Raw genomic sequence first — 19,304 nt, 5'->3', positions numbered from 1 at the left:
CAGGGGTTAAGAGAAGCAAGGATCCATTGTGACCCAATGCAGGCTAACAATCTAATGATCCATTGTGGCTCCAGGGGGTATAAAATGGCCAGGGATGAATTGTTACAGCACGGGGACCAATAGAAGCAAGGATCTATTATGTCACCATGGAGGCCAAGAATCAAATGATTCATTGTGACATCAAGTGGCCTAAAAGGGCATGGGATGCATTGTGGCACCACAGGGTTTAAGAGAAGCAAGGAACCATTGTGACCCAATGCAGGCTAACAATCTAATGATCCCTTGTGTCACCAGGGGCCCTAAAATGGCCAGGGATGGATTGTTACAGCATGGGGACCAATAGAAGCAAGGATCTATTATGCCACCATGGAGGCCAAGAATGAAATGATTCATTGTGACATCAAGTGGACTAAAAGGGCATGGGATGCATTGTGACACCACAGGGGTTAAGAGAAGCAAGGAACCATTGTGACCCAATGCAGGCTAACAATCTACGAATCCCTTTTGACACCAGGGGGCGCAAAAGGACCACGGATGAACTCTGACAGCATGGGGACCTATAGAAGCAAGGAACCATTATGACACCATGGAAGCCAAGAATCAAATGGTTCATTGTAAGACCAAGTGGCCTAAAAGGGCTTGGAATGCATTGTGACACCACAGAGGTTAAGAGAAGCAAGGAACCATTGTGACCCATTGCAGGCTAACAATCTAATGATCCATTGTGACACCAGGGGTTGTAATAGGGCCAGGGATGAATTGTGAAAGCATGGGGCACAATAAAAACATGGAAATATTATGACACCATAGAGGCCAAGAATCAAATGATTCATTGTGACATTAAGTGGCCTTAAATGGCATGGAATGCATTGTGACACCTCAGGGGTTAAGAGAAGCAAGGATCCATTGTTACCCAATGGAGGCCAACAATCTAATGGTCCCTTGTGACACCAATGGGCCTAAAAGGGCCAGGGATGAATTGTGAAAGCATGGGGCCCAATTAAAACCTGGTACAATTATGACACCATAGAGGCCAAGAATCAAATGATTCATTGTGACATCAAGTGGCCTAAAAGGGCATGGGATGCATTGTGACACCACAGGGGTTAAGAGAAGCAAGGAACGATTGTGACCCAATGCAGGCTAACAATCTAAGAATCCCTTTTGACACCAGGGGGCGCAAAAGGACCACGGATGTACTCTGACAGCATGGGGACCTATAGAAACAAGGAACCATTATGACACCATGAAGGCCAAGAATCAAATGGTTCATTGTAAGACCAAGTGGCCTAAAAGGGCATGGGATGCATTGTGACACCACAGAGGTTAAGAGAAGCAAGGAACCATTGTGACCCAATGCAGGCTAACAATCTAATGATCCCTTGTGACACCAGGGGTTGTAATAGGGCCAGGGATGAATTGTGAAAGCATGGGGCACAATAAAAACATGGAAATATTATGACACAATAGAGGCCAAGACTCAAATGGTTCATTGTAACACCAAGTGGCCTAAAAGGGCATGGGATGCATTGTGACACCACAGGGGTTAAGAAAAGCAAGGATCCATTGTGACCCAATGCAGGCTAACAATCTAATGATCCCTTGTGACACCAGGGGGCCTAAAATGGCCAGGGATGGATTGTTACAGCACGGGGACCAACAGAAGCAAGGATCTATTATGCCACCATGGGGGCCAAGAATCATATGATTCATTGTGACATCAAGTGGCCTAAAAGGGCATGGGATGCATTGTGACACCACAGGGGCTAAGAGAAGCAAGGATCCATTGTGACCCAAAGGAGGCTAATAATCCCAGGATCCCTTGTGACACCAGGGGGCGTAAAAGGGCCAGGGATGAATTGTGACAGCATGGGGACCAATGGAAACAAGGATCTATTATGCCACCTTGGAGGCCAAGAATCAAATTATTCATTGTGACATCAAGTGGCCTAAAAGGGCATGGGATGCATTCTGTCACCACAGGGGTTAAGAGAAGCAAGGAACCATTGTGACCCAATGCAGGCTAACAATCTAAGTATCCCTTTTGACACCAGGGGGCGCAAAAGGACCTCGGATGAACTCTGACACCATGGGGGCCTATAGAAGCAAGGAACCATTATGACACCATGAAGGACAAGAATTAAATGGTTCATTGTAAGACCAAGTGGCCTAAAAGGGCTTGGAATGCATTGTGACACCACAGAGGTTAAGAGAAGCAAGGAACCATTGTGACCCAATGCAGGCTAACAAACTAATGATCCATTGTGACACCAGGGGTTGTAATAGGGCCAGGGATGAATTGTGAAAGCATGGGGCACAATAAAATCATGGAAATATTATGACACCATAGAGGCCAAGACTCAAATGATTCACTGCAACACCAAGTGGCCTAAAAGGGCATGGGATGCATTGTGACACCACAGGGGCTAAGAGAAGCAAGGAACCATTGTGACCCAAGGCAAGCTAACAATCTAATGATCCCTTGTGACACCAGGGGGCCTAAAATGGCCAGGGATGGATTGTTACAGCACGGGGACCAATAGAAGCAAGGATCTATTATGCCACCATGGAGGCCAAGAATCAAATGATTCATTGTGACATCAAGTGGCCTAAAAGGGCATGGGATGCATTGTGACACCACAGGGGTTACGAGAAGCAAGGAACCATTGTGACCCAATCCAGGCTAACAATCTAAGAATCCCTTTTGACACCAGGGGCCGCAAAAGGACCACGGATGAACTCTGACAGCATGGAGACCTATTGAAGCAAGGAACCATTATGACACCATGAAGGCCAAGTATCAAATGGTTCTTTGTAAGACCAAGTGGCCTAAAAGGGCTTGGAATGCATTGTGACACCACAGAGGTTAAGAGAATCAAGGAACCATTGTGACCCAATGCAGGCTAACAATCTAATGATCCATTGTGACACCAGGGGATGTAATAGGGCCAGGGATGAATTGTGAAAGCATGGGGCACAATAAAATCATGGAAATATTATGACACCATAGAGGCCAAGAATCAAATGATTCATTGTGACATTAAGTGGCCTAAAATGGCATGGGATGCATTGTGACACCACAGGGGTTAAGAAAAGCAAGGATCCATTGTGACCCAATGCAGGCTAACAATCTAATGATCCCTTGTGACACCAGGGGGCCTAAAATGGCCAGGGATGGATTGTTACAGCACGGGGACCAACAGAAGCAAGGATCTATTATGCCACCATGGGGGCCAAGAATCATATGATTCATTGTGACATCAAGTGGCCTAAAAGGGCATGGGATGCATTGTGACACCACAGGGGCTAAGAGAAGCAAGGATCCATTGTGACCCAAAGGAGGCTAATAATCCCAGGATCCCTTGTGACACCAGGGGGCGTAAAAGGGCCAGGGATGAATTGTGACAGCATGGGGACCAATAGAAACAAGGATCTATTTTGCCACCTTGGAGGCCAAGAATCAAATTATTCATTGTGACATCAAGTGGCCTAAAAGGGCATGGGATGCATTCTGTCACCACAGGGGTTAAGAGAAGCAAGGAACCATTGTGACCCAATGCAGGCTAACAATCTAAGTATCCCTTTTGACACCAGGGGGCGCAAAAGGACCTCGGATGAACTCTGACACCATGGGGGCCTATAGAAGCAAGGAACCATTATGACACCATGGAAGCCAAGAATCAAATGGTTCATTGTAAGACCAAGTGGCCTAAAAGGGCTTGGAATGCATTGTGACACCACAGAGGTTAAGAGAAGCAAGGAACCATTGTGACCCAATGCAGGCTAACAATCTAATGATCCATTGTGACACCAGGGGTTGTAATAGGGCCAGGGATGAATTGTGAAAGCATGGGGCCCAATTAAAACGTGGTACAATTATGCCACCATGGAGGCCAAGAATCAAATGATTCATTGCGACATCAAGTGGCCTAAAAGGGCATGGAATGCATTGTGACACCACAGGGGTTAAGAGAAGCAAGGATCCATTGTGACCCAATGCAGGCTAACAAACTAATGATCCATTGTGACACCAGGGGTTGTAATAGGGCCAGGGATGAATTGTGAAAGCATGGGGCACAATAAAATCATGGAAATATTATGACACCATAGAGGCCAAGACTCAAATGATTCACTGCAACACCAAGTGGCCTAAAAGGGCATGGGATGCATTGTGACACCACAGGGGCTAAGAGAAGCAAGGAACCATTGTGACCCAAGGCAAGCTAACAATCTAATGATCCCTTGTGACACCAGGGGGCCTAAAATGGCCAGGGATGGATTGTTACAGCACGGGGACCAATAGAAGCAAGGATCTATTATGCCACCATGGAGGCCAAGAATCAAATGATTCATTGTGACATCAAGTGGCCTAAAAGGGCATGGGATGCATTGTGACACCACAGGGGTTACGAGAAGCAAGGAACCATTGTGACCCAATCCAGGCTAACAATCTAAGAATCCCTTTTGACACCAGGGGCCGCAAAAGGACCACGGATGAACTCTGACAGCATGGAGACCTATTGAAGCAAGGAACCATTATGACACCATGAAGGCCAAGTATCAAATGGTTCTTTGTAAGACCAAGTGGCCTAAAAGGGCTTGGAATGCATTGTGACACCACAGAGGTTAAGAGAATCAAGGAACCATTGTGACCCAATGCAGGCTAACAATCTAATGATCCATTGTGACACCAGGGGATGTAATAGGGCCAGGGATGAATTGTGAAAGCATGGGGCACAATAAAATCATGGAAATATTATGACACCATAGAGGCCAAGAATCAAATGATTCATTGTGACATTAAGTGGCCTAAAATGGCATGGGATGCATTGTGACACCACAGGGGTTAAGAAAAGCAAGGATCCATTGTGACCCAATGCAGGCTAACAATCTAATGATCCCTTGTGACACCAGGGGGCCTAAAATGGCCAGGGATGGATTGTTACAGCACGGGGACCAACAGAAGCAAGGATCTATTATGCCACCATGGGGGCCAAGAATCATATGATTCATTGTGACATCAAGTGGCCTAAAAGGGCATGAGATGCATTGTGACACCACAGGGGCTAAGAGAAGCAAGGATCCATTGTGACCCAAAGGAGGCTAATAATCCCAGGATCCCTTGTGACACCAGGGGGCGTAAAAGGGCCAGGGATGAATTGTGACAGCATGGGGACCAATAGAAACAAGGATCTATTTTGCCACCTTGGAGGCCAAGAATCAAATTATTCATTGTGACATCAAGTGGCCTAAAAGGGCATGGGATGCATTCTGTCACCACAGGGGTTAAGAGAAGCAAGGAACCATTGTGACCCAATGCAGGCTAACAATCTAAGTATCCCTTTTGACACCAGGGGGCGCAAAAGGACCTCGGATGAACTCTGACACCATGGGGGCCTATAGAAGCAAGGAACCATTATGACACCATGGAAGCCAAGAATCAAATGGTTCATTGTAAGACCAAGTGGCCTAAAAGGGCTTGGAATGCATTGTGACACCACAGAGGTTAAGAGAAGCAAGGAACCATTGTGACCCAATGCAGGCTAACAATCTAATGATCCATTGTGACACCAGGGGTTGTAATAGGGCCAGGGATGAATTGTGAAAGCATGGGGCACAAGAAAAACATGGAAATATTGTGACACCATAGAGGCCAAGAATCAAATGATTCATTGTGACATCAAGTGGCCTAAAAGGGCATGGGATGCATTGTGACACCACAGGGGTTAAGAGAAGCAAGGAACGATTGTGACCCCAGGCAGGCTAACAATCTAAGAATCCCTTTTGACACCAGGGGGAGCAAAAGGACCACGGATGTACTCTGACAGCATGGGGACCTATAGAAGCAAGGAACCATTATGACACCATGAAGGCCAAGAATCAAATGGTTCATTGTAAGACCAAGTGGCCTAAAAGGGCATGGGATGCATTGTGACACCACAGAGGTTAAGAGAAGCAAGGAACCATTGTGACCCAATGCAGGCTAACAATCTAATGATCCATTGTGACACCAGGGGTTGTAATAGGGCCAGGGATGAATTGTGAAAGCATGGGGCCCAATTAAAACCTGGTACAATTATGCCACCATGGAGGCCAAGAATCAAATGATTCATTGTGACATTAAGAGGCCTAAAATGGCAAGGAATGCATTGTGACACCACAGAGGTTAAGAGAAGCAAGGATCCATTGTTACCCAATGGAGGCTAACAATCTAATGGTCCCTTGTGACACCAATGGGCCTAAGAGGGCCAGGGATGAATTGTGAAAGCATGGGGCCCAATTAAAACCTGGTACAATTATGACACCATGGAGGCCAAGAATCAAATGATTCATTGTGACATCAAGTGGCCTAAAAGGGCATGGGATGCATTGTGACTCCACAGAGGTTAAGAGAAGCAAGGAACCATTGTGACCCAATGCAGGCTAACAATCTAATGATCCCTTGTGACACCAGGGGGCCTAAAATGTCCAGGGATGGATTGTTACAGCACGGGGACCAATAGAAGTAAGGATCTATTATGCCACCTTGGAGGCCAAGAATCAAATGATTCATTGTGACATCAAGTGGCCTAAAAGGGCATGGGATGCATTGTGACTCCACAGAGGTTAAGAGAAGCAAGGAACCATTGTGACCCAATGCAGGCTAACAATCTAATGATCCCTTGTGGCACCAGGGGGTATAAAAAGGGCCAGGGATGAATTGTTACAGCATGGGGACCAATAGAATCAAGGATCTATTATGTCACCATGGAGGCCAAGAATCAAATGATTCATTGTGACATCAAGTGGCCTAAAAGGGCATGGGATGCATTGTGACTCCACAGGGGCTAAGAGAAGCAAGGATCCATTGTGACCCAAAGGAGGCTAATAATCCCAGGATCCCATTTGACACCCGGGGGCGTAAAATGGCCAGGGATGAATTGTGAAAGCATGGGGCCCAATAGAAACAAGGAACTATTATGACACCATGGAGGCAAAGATTCACATGATTCATTGTGACATCAAGTGGCCTAAAAGTGCATGGGATGCATTGTGACACCACAGGGGTTAAGAGAAGCAAGGATCCATTGTGACCCAATGCAGGCTAACAATCTAATGATCCATTGTGACACCAGGGGTTGTAATAGGGCCAGGGATGAATTGTGAAAGCATGGGGCGCAATGAAAACATGGAAATATTATGACACCATAGAGGCCAAGAATCAAATGATTCATTGTGACATTAAGTGGCCTAAAATGGCATGGAATGCATTGTGACACCACAGAGGTTAAGAGAAGCAAGGAACCATTGTCACCCAATGGAGGCTAAAAATCTAATGGTCCCTTTTGACACCAATGGGCCTAAAAGGGCCAGGGATGAATTGTGAAAGCATGGGGCCCAATTAAAACCTGGTACAAGTATGCCACCATGGAGGCCAAGAATCCAATGATTCATTGTGACATCAAGTGGCCTAAAAGGGCATGGGATGCATTGTGGCACCACAGGGGTTAAGAGAAGCAAGGAACCATTGTGACCCAATGCAGGCTAACAATCTAAGAATCCCTTTTGACGCCAGGGGGCGCAAAAGGACCACGGATGAACTCTGACACCATGGGGGCCTATAGAAGCAAGGAACCATTATGACGCCATGAAGGCCAAGAATCAAATGGTTCATTGTAAGACCAAGTGGCCTAAAAGGGCTTGGAATGCATTGTGAAAACACAGAGGTTAAGAGAAGCAAGGAACCATTGTGACCCAATGCAGGCTAACAAACTAATGATCCATTGTGACACCAGGGGTTGTAATAGGGACAGGGATGAATTGTGGCAGCATGGGGCACAATAAAATCATGGAAATATTATGACACCATAGAGGCCAAGAATCAAATGATTCATAGTAACACCAAGTGGCCTAAAAGGGCATGGGATGCATTGTGACACCACAGGGGCTAAGAGAAGCAAGGAACCATTGTGACCCAATGCAGGCTAACAATCTAATGATCCCTTGTGTCACCAGGGGGCCTAAAATGGCCAGGGATGGATTGTTACAGCACGGGGACCAATAGAAGCAAGGATCTATTATGCCACCATGGAGGCCAAGAATCAAATGATTCATTGTGACATCAAGTGGCCTAAAAGGGCATGGGATGCATTGTGACACCACAGGGGTTAAGAGAAGCAAGGAACCATTGTGACCCATAGCAGGCAAACAATCTACGAATCCCTTTTGACACCAGGGGGCGCAAAAGGACCACGGATGAACTCTGACAGCATGGGGACCTATAGAAGCAAGGAACCATTATGACACCATGGAAGCCAAGAATCAAATGGTTCATTGTAAGACCAAGTGGCCTAAAAGGGCTTGGAATGCATTGTGACACCACAGAGGTTAAGAGAAGCAAGGATCCATTGTGACCCAATGCAGGCTAACAATCTAATGATCCATTGTGACACCAGGGGTTGTAATAGGGACAGGGATGAATTGTGAAAGCATGGGGCACAATAAAAACATGGAAATATTATGACACCATAGAGGCCAAGAATCAAATGGTTCATTGTGACATTAAGTGGCCTAAAATGGCATGGAATGCATTGTGACACCACAGGGGTTAAGAGAAGCAAGGATCCATTGTTACCCAATGGAGGCTAACAATCTAATGATCCCTAGTGACACCAGGGGGCCTAAAATGGCCAGGGATGGATTGTTACAGCACGGGGACCAACAGAAGCAAGGATCTATTATGCCACCATGGAGGCCAAGAATCAAATGATTCATTGTGACATCAAGTGGCCTAAAAGGGCATGGGATGCATTGTGACACCACAGGGGCTAAGAGAAGCAAGGATCCATTGTGACCCAAAGGAGGCTAATAATCCCAGGATCCCATTTGACACCAGGGGGCGTAAAAGGGCCAGGGATGAATTGTGACAGCATGGGGCCCAATAGAAACAAGGAACCATTATGACACCATGGAAGCCAAGAATCAAATGGTTCATTGTAAGACCAAGTGGCCTAAAAGGGCTTGGAATGCATTGTGACACCACAGAGGTTAAGAGAAGCAAGGAACCATTGTGACCCAATGCAGGCTAACAATCTAATGATCCATTGTGACACCAGGGGTTGTAATAGGGCCAGGGATGAATTGTGAAAGCATGGGGCACAATAAAAACATGGAAATATTATGACACCATAGAGGCCAAGAATCAAATGATTCATTGTGACATTAAGTGGCCTAAAATGGCATGGAATGCATTGTGACACCACAGAGGTTAAGAGAAGCAAGGATCCATAGTTACCCAATGGAGGCTAACAATCTAATGGTCCCTTGTGACACCAATGGTCCTAAAAGGGCCAGGGATGAATTGTGAAAGCATGGGGCCCAATTAAAACCTGGTACAATTATGCCACCATGGAGGCCAAAAATCAAATGATTCATTGTAACACCAAGTGGCCTAAAAGGGCATGGGATGCATTCTGACACCACAGAGGTTAAGAGAAGCAAGGAACCATTGTGACCCAATGCAGGCTAACAATCTAATGATCCATTGTGACACCAGGGGTTGTAATAGGGCCAGGGATGAATTGTGAAAGCATGGGGCACAATAAAAACATGGAAATATTATGACACCATAGAGGCCAAGAATCAAATGATTCATTGTGACATTAAGTGGCCTAAAATGGCATGGAATGCATTGTAACACCACAGAGGTTAAGAGAAGCAAGGATCCATTGTTACCCAATGGAGGCTAACAATCTAATGGTCCCTTGTGACACCAATGGGCCTAAGAGGGCCAGGGATGAATTGTGAAAGCATGGGGCCCAATTAAAACCTGGTACAATTATGCCACCATGGAGTCCAAGTATCAAATGATTCATTGTGACATCAAGTGGCCTAAAAGGGCATGGGATGCATTGTGACACCACAGGGGTTAAGAGAAGCAAGGATCCATTGTGACCCAATGTAGGCTAACAATCTAATGATACTTTGTGACACCAGGGGGCCTAAAATGGCCAGGGATGGATTGTTACAGCACGGGGACCAACAGAAGCAAGGATCTATTATGCCACCATGGAGGCCAAGAATCCAATGATTCATTGTGACATCAAGTGGCCTAAAAGGGCATGGGATGCATTGTGACACCACAGGGGTTAAGAGAAGCAAGGATCCATTGTTACCCAATGGAGGCTAACAATCTAATGGTCCCTTTTGACACCAATGGGCCTAAAAGGGCCAGGGATGAATTGTGAAAGCATGGGGCCCAATTAAAACCTGGTACAATTATGACACCATAGAGGCCAAGAATCAAATGATTCATTGTGACATCAAGTGGCCTAAAAGGGCATGGGATGCATTGTGACACCACAGGGGTTAAGAGAAGCAAGGAACGATTGTGACCCCAGGCAGGCTAACAATCTAAGAATCCCTTTTGACACCAGGGGGCGCAAAAGGACCACGGATGTACTCTGACAGCATGGGGACCTATAGAAGCAAGGAACCATTATGACACCATGAAGGCCAAGAATCATATGGTTCATTGTAAGACCAAGTGGCCTAAAAGGGCATGGGATGCATTGTGACACCACGGAGGTTAAGAGAAGCAAGGAACCATTGTGACCCAATGCAGGCTAACAATCTAATGATCCATTGTGACACCAGGGGTTGTAATAGGGCCAGGGATGAATTGTGAAAGCATGGGGCACAATAAAAACATGGAAATATTATGACACAATAGAGGCCAAGACTCAAATTATTCATTGTAACACCAAGTGGCCTAAAAGGGCATGGGATGCATTGTGACACCACAGGGGTTAAGAGAAGCAAGGATCCATTGTGACCCAATGCAGGCTAACAATCTAATGATACTTTGTGACACCAGGGGGCCTAAAATGGCCAGGGATGGATTGTTACAGCACGGGGACCAACAGAAGCAAGGATCTATTATGCCACCATGGAGGCCAAGAATCAAATGATTCATTGCGACATCAAGTGGCCTAAAAGGGCATGGGATGCATTGTGACACCACAGGGGTTAAGAGAAGCAAGGAACGATTGTGACCCAATGCAGGCTAACAATCTAAGAATCCCTTTTGACACCAGGGGGCGCAAAAGGACCGCGGATGAACTCTGACAGCATGGGGACCTATAGAAGCAAGGAACCATTATGACACCATGGAGGCCAAGAATCAAATGGTTCATTGTAAGACCAAGTGGCCTAAAAGGGCTTGGAATGCATTGTGACACCACAGAGGTTAAGAGAAGCAAGGAACCATTGTGACCCAATGCAGGCTAACAATCTAATGATCCATTGTGACGCCAGGGGTTTTAATAGGGCCAGGGATGAATTGTGAAAGCATGGGGCGCAATAAAAACATGGAAATATTATGACACCATAGAGGCCAAGAATCAAATGATTCATTGTGACATTAAGTGGCCTAAAATGGCATGGAATGCATTGTGACACCACAGAGGTTAATAGAATCAAGGAACCATTGTCACCCAATGGAGGCTAACAATCTAATGATCCCTTTTGACACCAATGGGCCTAAAAGGGCCAGGGATGAATTGTGAAAGCATGGGGCCCAATTAAAACCTGGTACAAATATGCCACCATGGAGGCCAAGAATCAAATGATTCATTGTGACATCAAGTGGCCTAAAAGGGCATGGGATGCATTGTGGCACCACAGGGTTTAAGAGAAGCAAGGAACCATTGTGACCCAATGCAGGCTAACAATCTAATGATCCCTTGTGTCACCAGGGGCCCTAAAATGGCCAGGGATGGATTGTTACTGCATGGGGACCAATAGAAGCAAGGATCTATTATGCCACCATGGAGGCCAAGAATGAAATGATTCATTGTGACATCAAGTGGCCTATAAGGGCATGGGATGCATTGTGACACCACAGGGGTTAAGAGAAGCAAGGAACCATTGTGACCCAATGCAGGCTAACAATCCACGAATCCCTTTTGACACCAGGGGGCGCAAAAGGACCACGGATGAACTCTGACAGCATGGGGACCTATAGAAGCAAGGAACCATTATGACACCATGGAAGCCAAGAATCAAATGGTTCATTGTAAGACCAAGTGGCCTAAAAGGGCTTGGAATGCATTGTGACACCACAGAGGTTAAGAGAAGCAAGGAACCATTGTGACCCAATGCAGGCTAACAATCTAATGATCCATTGTGACACCAGGGGTTGTAATAGGGCCAGGGATGAATTGTGAAAGCATGGGGCACAATAAAAACATGGAAATATTATGACACCATAGAGGCCAAGAATCAAATGATTCATTGTGACATTAAGTGGCCTTAAATGGCATGGAATGCATTGTGACACCACAGGGGTTAAGAGAAGCAAGGATCCATTGTTACCCAATGGAGGCCAACAATCTAATGGTCCCTTGTGACACCAATGGGCCTAAAAGGGCCAGGGATGAATTGTGAAAGCATGGGGCCCAATTAAAACCTGGTACAATTATGACACCATAGAGGCCAAGAATCAAATGATTCATTGTGACATCAAGTGGCCTAAAAGGGCATGGGATGCATTGTGACACCACAGGGGTTAAGAGAAGCAAGGAACGATTGTGACCCAATGCAGGCTAACAATCTAAGAATCCCTTTTGACACCAGGGGGCGCAAAAGGACCACGGATGTACTCTGACAGCATGGGGACCTATAGAAGCAAGGAACCATTATGACACCATGAAGGCCAAGAATCAAATGGTTCATTGTAAGACCAAGTGGCCTAAAAGGGCATGGGATGCATTGTGACACCACAGAGGTTAAGAGAAGCAAGGAACCATTGTGACCCAATGCAGGCTAACAATCTAATGATCCCTTGTGACACCAGGGGTTGTAATAGGGACAGGGATGAATTGTGAAAGCATGGGGCACAATAAAAACATGGAAATATTATGACACAATAGAGGCCAAGACTCAAATGGTTCATTGTAACACCAAGTGGCCTAAAAGGGCATGGGATGCATTGTGACACCACAGGGGTTAAGAAAAGCAAGGATCCATTGTGACCCAATGCAGGCTAACAATCTAATGATCCCTTGTGACACCAGGGGGCCTAAAATGGCCAGGGATGGATTGTTACAGCACGGGGACCAACAGAAGCAAGGACCTATTATGCCACCATGGGGGCCAAGAATCATATGATTCATTGTGACATCAAGTGGCCCAAAAGGGCATGGGATGCATTGTGACACCACAGGGGCTAAGAGAAGCAAGGATCCATTGTGACCCAAAGGAGGCTAATAATCCCAGGATCCCTTGTGACACCAGGGGGCGTAAAAGGGCCAGGGATGAATTGTGACAGCATGGGGACCAATGGAAACAAGGATCTATTATGCCACCTTGGAGGCCAAGAATCAAATTATTCATTGTGACATCAAGTGGCCTAAAAGGGCATGGGATGCATTCTGTCACCACAGGGGTTAAGAGAAGCAAGGAACCATTGTGACCCAATGCAGGCTAACAATCTAAGTATCCCTTTTGACACCAGGGGGCGCAAAAGGACCTCGGATGAACTCTGACACCATGGGGGCCTATAGAAGCAAGGAACCATTATGACACCATGAAGGACAAGAATTAAATGGTTCATTGTAAGACCAAGTGGCCTAAAAGGGCTTGGAATGCATTGTGACACCACAGAGGTTAAGAGAAGCAAGGAACCATTGTGACCCAATGCAGGCTAACAAACTAATGATCCATTGTGACACCAGGGGTTGTAATAGGGCCAGGGATGAATTGTGAAAGCATGGGGCACAATAAAATCATGGAAATATTATGACACCATAGAGGCCAAGAATCAAATGATTCACTGTAACACCAAGTGGCCTAAAAGGGCATGGGATGCATTGTGACACCACAGGGGCTAAGAGAAGCAAGGAACCATTGTGACCCAAGGCAAGCTAACAATCTAATGATCCCTTGTGACACCAGGGGGCCTAAAATGGCCAGGGATGGATTGTTACAGCACGGGGACCAATAGAAGCAAGGATCTATTATGCCACCATGGAGGCCAAGAATCAAATGATTCATTGTGACATCAAGTGGCCTAAAAGGGCATGGGATGCATTGTGACACCACAGGGGTTACGAGAAGCAAGGAACCATTGTGACCCAATCCAGGCTAACAATCTAAGAATCCCTTTTGACACCAGGGGCCGCAAAAGGACCACGGATGAACTCTGACAGCATGGAGACCTATTGAAGCAAGGAACCATTATGACACCATGAAGGCCAAGTATCAAATGGTTCATTGTAAGACCAAGTGGCCTAAAAGGGCTTGGAATGCATTGTGACACCACAGAGGTTAAGAGAATCAAGGAACCATTGTGACCCAATGCAGGCTAACAATCTAATGATCCATTGTGACACCAGGGGTTGTAATAGGGACAGGGATGAATTGTGAAAGCATGGGGCACAATAAAAACATGGAAATATTATGACACCATAGAGGCCAAGAATCAAATGGTTCATTGTGACATTAAGTGGCCTAAAATGGCATGGAATGCATTGTGACACCACAGGGGTTAAGAGAAGCAAGGATCCATTGTTACCCAATGGAGGCTAACAATCTAATGGTCCCTTTTGACACCAATGGGCCTAAAAGGGCCAGGGATGAATTGTGAAAGCATGGGGCCCAATTAAACCTGGTACAATTATGACACCATAGAGGCCAAGACTCAAATGGTTCATTGTAACACCAAGTGGCCTAAAAGGGCATGGGATGCATTGTGACACCACAGGGGTTAAGAGAAGCAAGGATCCATTGTGACCCAATGCAGGCTAACAATCTAATGATCCCTAGTGACACCAGGGGGCCTAAAATGGCCAGGGATGGATTGTTACAGCACGGGGACCAACAGAAGCAAGGATCTATTATGCCACCATGGAGGCCAAGAATCAAATGATTCATTGTGACATCAAGTGGCCTAAAAGGGCATGGGATGCATTGTGACACCACAGGGGCTAAGAGAAGCAAGGATCCATTGTGACCCAAAGGAGGCTAATAATCCCAGGATCCCATTTGACACCAGGGGGCGTAAAAGGGCCAGGGATGAATTGTGACAGCATGGGGCCCAATAGAAACAAGGAACCATTATGACACCATGGAAGCCAAGAATCAAATGGTTCATTGTAAGACCAAGTGGCCTAAAAGGGCTTGGAATGCATTGTGACACCACAGAGGTTAAGAGAAGCAAGGAACCATTGTGACCCAATGCAGGCTAACAATCTAATGATCCATTGTGACACCAGGGGTTGTAATAGGGCCAGGGATGAATTGTGAAAGCATGGGGCACAATAAAAACATGGAAATATTATGACACCATAGAGGCCAAGAATCAAATGATTCATTGTGACATTAAGTGGCCTAAAATGGCATGGAATGCATTGTGACACCACAGAGGTTAAGAGAAGCAAGGATCCATAGTTACCCAATGGAGGCTAACAATCTAATGGTCCCTTGTGACACCAATGGTCCTAAAAGGGCCAGGGATGAATTGTGAAAGCATGGGGCCCAATTAAAACCTGGTACAATTATGCCACCATGGAGGCCAAAAATCAAATGATTCATTGTAACACCAAGTGGCCTAAAAGGGCATGGGATGCATTCTGACACCACAGAGGTTAAGAGAAGCAAGGAACCATTGTGACCCAATGCAGGCTAACAATCTAATGATCCATTGTGACACCAGGGGTTGTAATAGGGCCAGGGATGAATTGTGAAAGCATGGGGCACAATAAAAACATGGAAATATTATGACACCATAGAGGCCAAGAATCAAATGATTCATTGTGACATTAAGTGGCCTAAAATGGCATGGAATGCATTGTAACACCACAGAGGTTAAGAGAAGCAAGGATCCATTGTTACCCAATGGAGGCTAACAATCTAATGGTCCCTTGTGACACCAATGGGCCTAAGAGGGCCAGGGATGAATTGTGAAAGCATGGGGCCCAATTAAAACCTGGTACAATTATGCCACCATGGAGGCCAAGTATCAAATGATTCATTGTGACATCAAGTGGCCTAAAAGGGCATGGGATGCATTGTGACACCACAGGGGTTAAGAGAAGCAAGGATCCATTGTGACCCAATGCAGGCTAACAATCTAATGATCCCTTGTGTCACCAGGGGGCCTAAAATGTCCAGGGATGGATTGTTACAGCACGGGGACCAATAGAAGTAAGGATCTATTATGCCACCATGGAGGCCAAGAATCAAATGATTCATTGTGACATCAAGTGGCCTAAAAGGGCATGGGATGCATTCTGTCACCACAGGGGTTAAGAGAAGCCAGGAACCATTGTGACCCAATGGAGGCTAACAATCTAATGGTCCATTGTGACACCAGTGGTTGTAATAGGGACAGGGATGAATTATGAAAGCATGGGGCACAATAAAAACATGGAAATATTAGGACACCATAGAGGCCAAGAATCAAATGATTCATTGTAACACCAAGTGGCCTAAAAGGGCATGGGATGCATTGTGACACCACAGAGGTTAAGAGAAGTAAGGAAACATTGTGACCCAATGCAGGCTAACAATCTAATGATCCCTTGTGGCACCAGGGTTTATAAAAAGGGCCAGGGATGAATTGTTACAGCACGGGGACCAATAGAATCAAGGATCTATTATGCCACCATAGAGGCCAAGAATCAAATGATTCATTGTGACATCAAGTGGCCTAAAAGGGCATGGGATGCATTGTGACACCACAGGGGTTAAGAGAATCAAGGAACCATTGTGACCCCAGGCAGGCTAACAATCTAAGAATCCCTTTTGACACCAGGGGGCGCAAAAGGACCACGGATGTACTCTGACAGCATGGGGACCTATAGAAGCAAGGAACCATTATGACACCATGAAGGCCAAGAATCAAATGGTTCATTGTAAGACCAAGTGGCCTAAAAGGGCATGGGATGCATTGTGACACCACGGAGGTTAATAGAAGCAAGGAACCATTGTGACCCAATGCAGGCTAACAATCTAAAGATCCATTGTGACACCAGGGGTTGTAATAGGGCCAGGGATGAATTGTGAAAGCATGGGGCCCAATTAAAACCTGGTACAATTATGCCACCATGGAGGCCAAGAATCAAATGATTCATTGCGACATCAAGTGGCCTAAAAGGGCATGGAATGCATTGTGACACCACAGGGGTTAAGAGAAGCAAGGATCCATTGTGACCCAATGCAGGCTAACAATCTAATGATCCATTGTGACACCAGGGGTTGTAATAGGGCCAGGGATGAATTGTGAAAGCATGGGGCACAATAAAAACATGGAAATATTATGACACCATAGAGGCCAAGAATCAAATGGTTCATTGTGACATTAAGTGGCCTAAAATGGCATGGAATGCATTGTGACACCACAGGGGTTAAGAGAAGCAAGGATCCATTGTTACCCAATGGAGGCTAACAATCTAATGGTCCCTTTTGACACCAATGGGCCTAAAAGGGCCAGGGATGAATTGTGAAAGCATGGGGCCCAATTAAAACCTGGTACAATTATGACACCATAGAGGCCAAGACTCAAATGGTTCATTGTAACACCAAGTGGCCTAAAAGGGCATGGGATGCATTGTGACACCACAGGGGTTAAGAGAAGCAAGGATCCATTGTGACCCAATGCAGGCTAACAATCTAATGATCCCTAGTGACACCAGGGGGCCTAAAATGGCGAGGGATGGATTGTTACAGCACGGGGACCAACAGAAGCAAGGATCTATTATGCCACCATGGAGGCCAAGAATCAAATGATTCATTGTGACATCAAGTGGCCTAAAAGGGCATGGGATGCATTGTGACACCACAGGGGCTAAGAGAAGCAAGGATCCATTGTGACCCAAAGGAGGCTAATAATCCCAGGATCCCATTTGACACCAGGGGGCGTAAAAGGGCCAGGGATGAATTGTGACAGCATGGGGCCCAATAGAAACAAGGAACTATTATGACACCATGAAGGCCAAGATTCAAATGATTCATTGTGACATCAAGTGGCCAAAAATGGCATGGAATGCATTGTGACACCACAGAGGTCAAGAGAAGCAAGGATCCATTGTTACCCAATGGAGGCTAACAATCTAATGGTCCCTTTTGACACCAATGGGCCTAAAAGGGCCAGGGATGAATTGTGAAAGCATGGGGCCCAATTAAAACCTGGTGCAAGTATGCCACCATGGAGGCCAAGAATCAAATGATTCATTGTGACATCAAGTGGCCTAAAAGGGCATGGGATGCATTCTGACACCACAGAGGTTAAGAGAAGCAAGGAACCATTGTGACCCAATGCAGGCTAACAATCTAATGATCCATTGTGACACCAGGGGTTGTAATAGGGCCAGGGATGAATTGTGAAAGCATGGGGCACAATAAAAACATGGAAATATTATGACACCATAGAGGCCAAGAATCAAATGATTCATTTTGACATTAAGTGGCCTAAAATGGCATGGAATGCATTGTGACACCACAGAGGTTAAGAGAAGCAAGGATCCATAGTTACCCAATGGAGGCTAACAATCTAATGGTCCCTTGTGACACCAATGGTCCTAAAAGGGCCAGGGATGAATTGTGAAAGCATGGGGCCCAATTAAAACCTGGTACAATTATGCCACCATGGAGGCCAAAAATCAAATGATTCATTGTAACATCAAGTGGCCTAAAAGGGCATGGGATGCATTCTGTCACCACAGGGGTTAAGAGAAGCAAGGAACCATTGTGACCCAATGGAGGCTAACAATCTAATGGTCCATTGTGACACCAGTGGTTGTAATAGGGACAGGGATGAATTATGAAAGCATGGGGCACAATAAAAACATGGAAATATTAGGACACCATAGAGGCCAAGAATCAAATGATTCATTGTAACACCAAGTGGCCTAAAAGGGCATGGGATGCATTGTGACACCACAGAGGTTAAGAGAAGTAAGGAAACATTGTGACCCAATGCAGGCTAACAATCTAATGATCCCTTGTGGCACCAGGGTTTATAAAAAGGGCCAGGGATGAATTGTTACAGCACGGGGACCAATAGAATCAAGGATCTATTATGCCACCATAGAGGCCAAGAATCAAATGATTCATTGTGACATCAAGTGGCCTAAAAGGGCATGGGATGCATTGTGACACCACAGGGGTTAAGAGAATCAAGGAACCATTGTGACCCCAGGCAGGCTAACAATCTAAGAATCCCTTTTGACACCAGGGGGCGCAAAAGGACCACGGATGTACTCTGACAGCATGGGGACCTATAGAAGCAAGGAACCATTATGACACCATGAAGGCCAAGAATC

This window comes from Cinclus cinclus, chromosome 30, assembly GCF_963662255.1.
Source record: "Cinclus cinclus chromosome 30, bCinCin1.1, whole genome shotgun sequence".
Classification (NCBI taxonomy): Eukaryota; Metazoa; Chordata; class Aves; order Passeriformes; family Cinclidae; genus Cinclus; species Cinclus cinclus.
The sequence above is the reverse complement of the archived record's forward strand: the minus strand, read 5'-3'. Positions refer to the sequence as shown.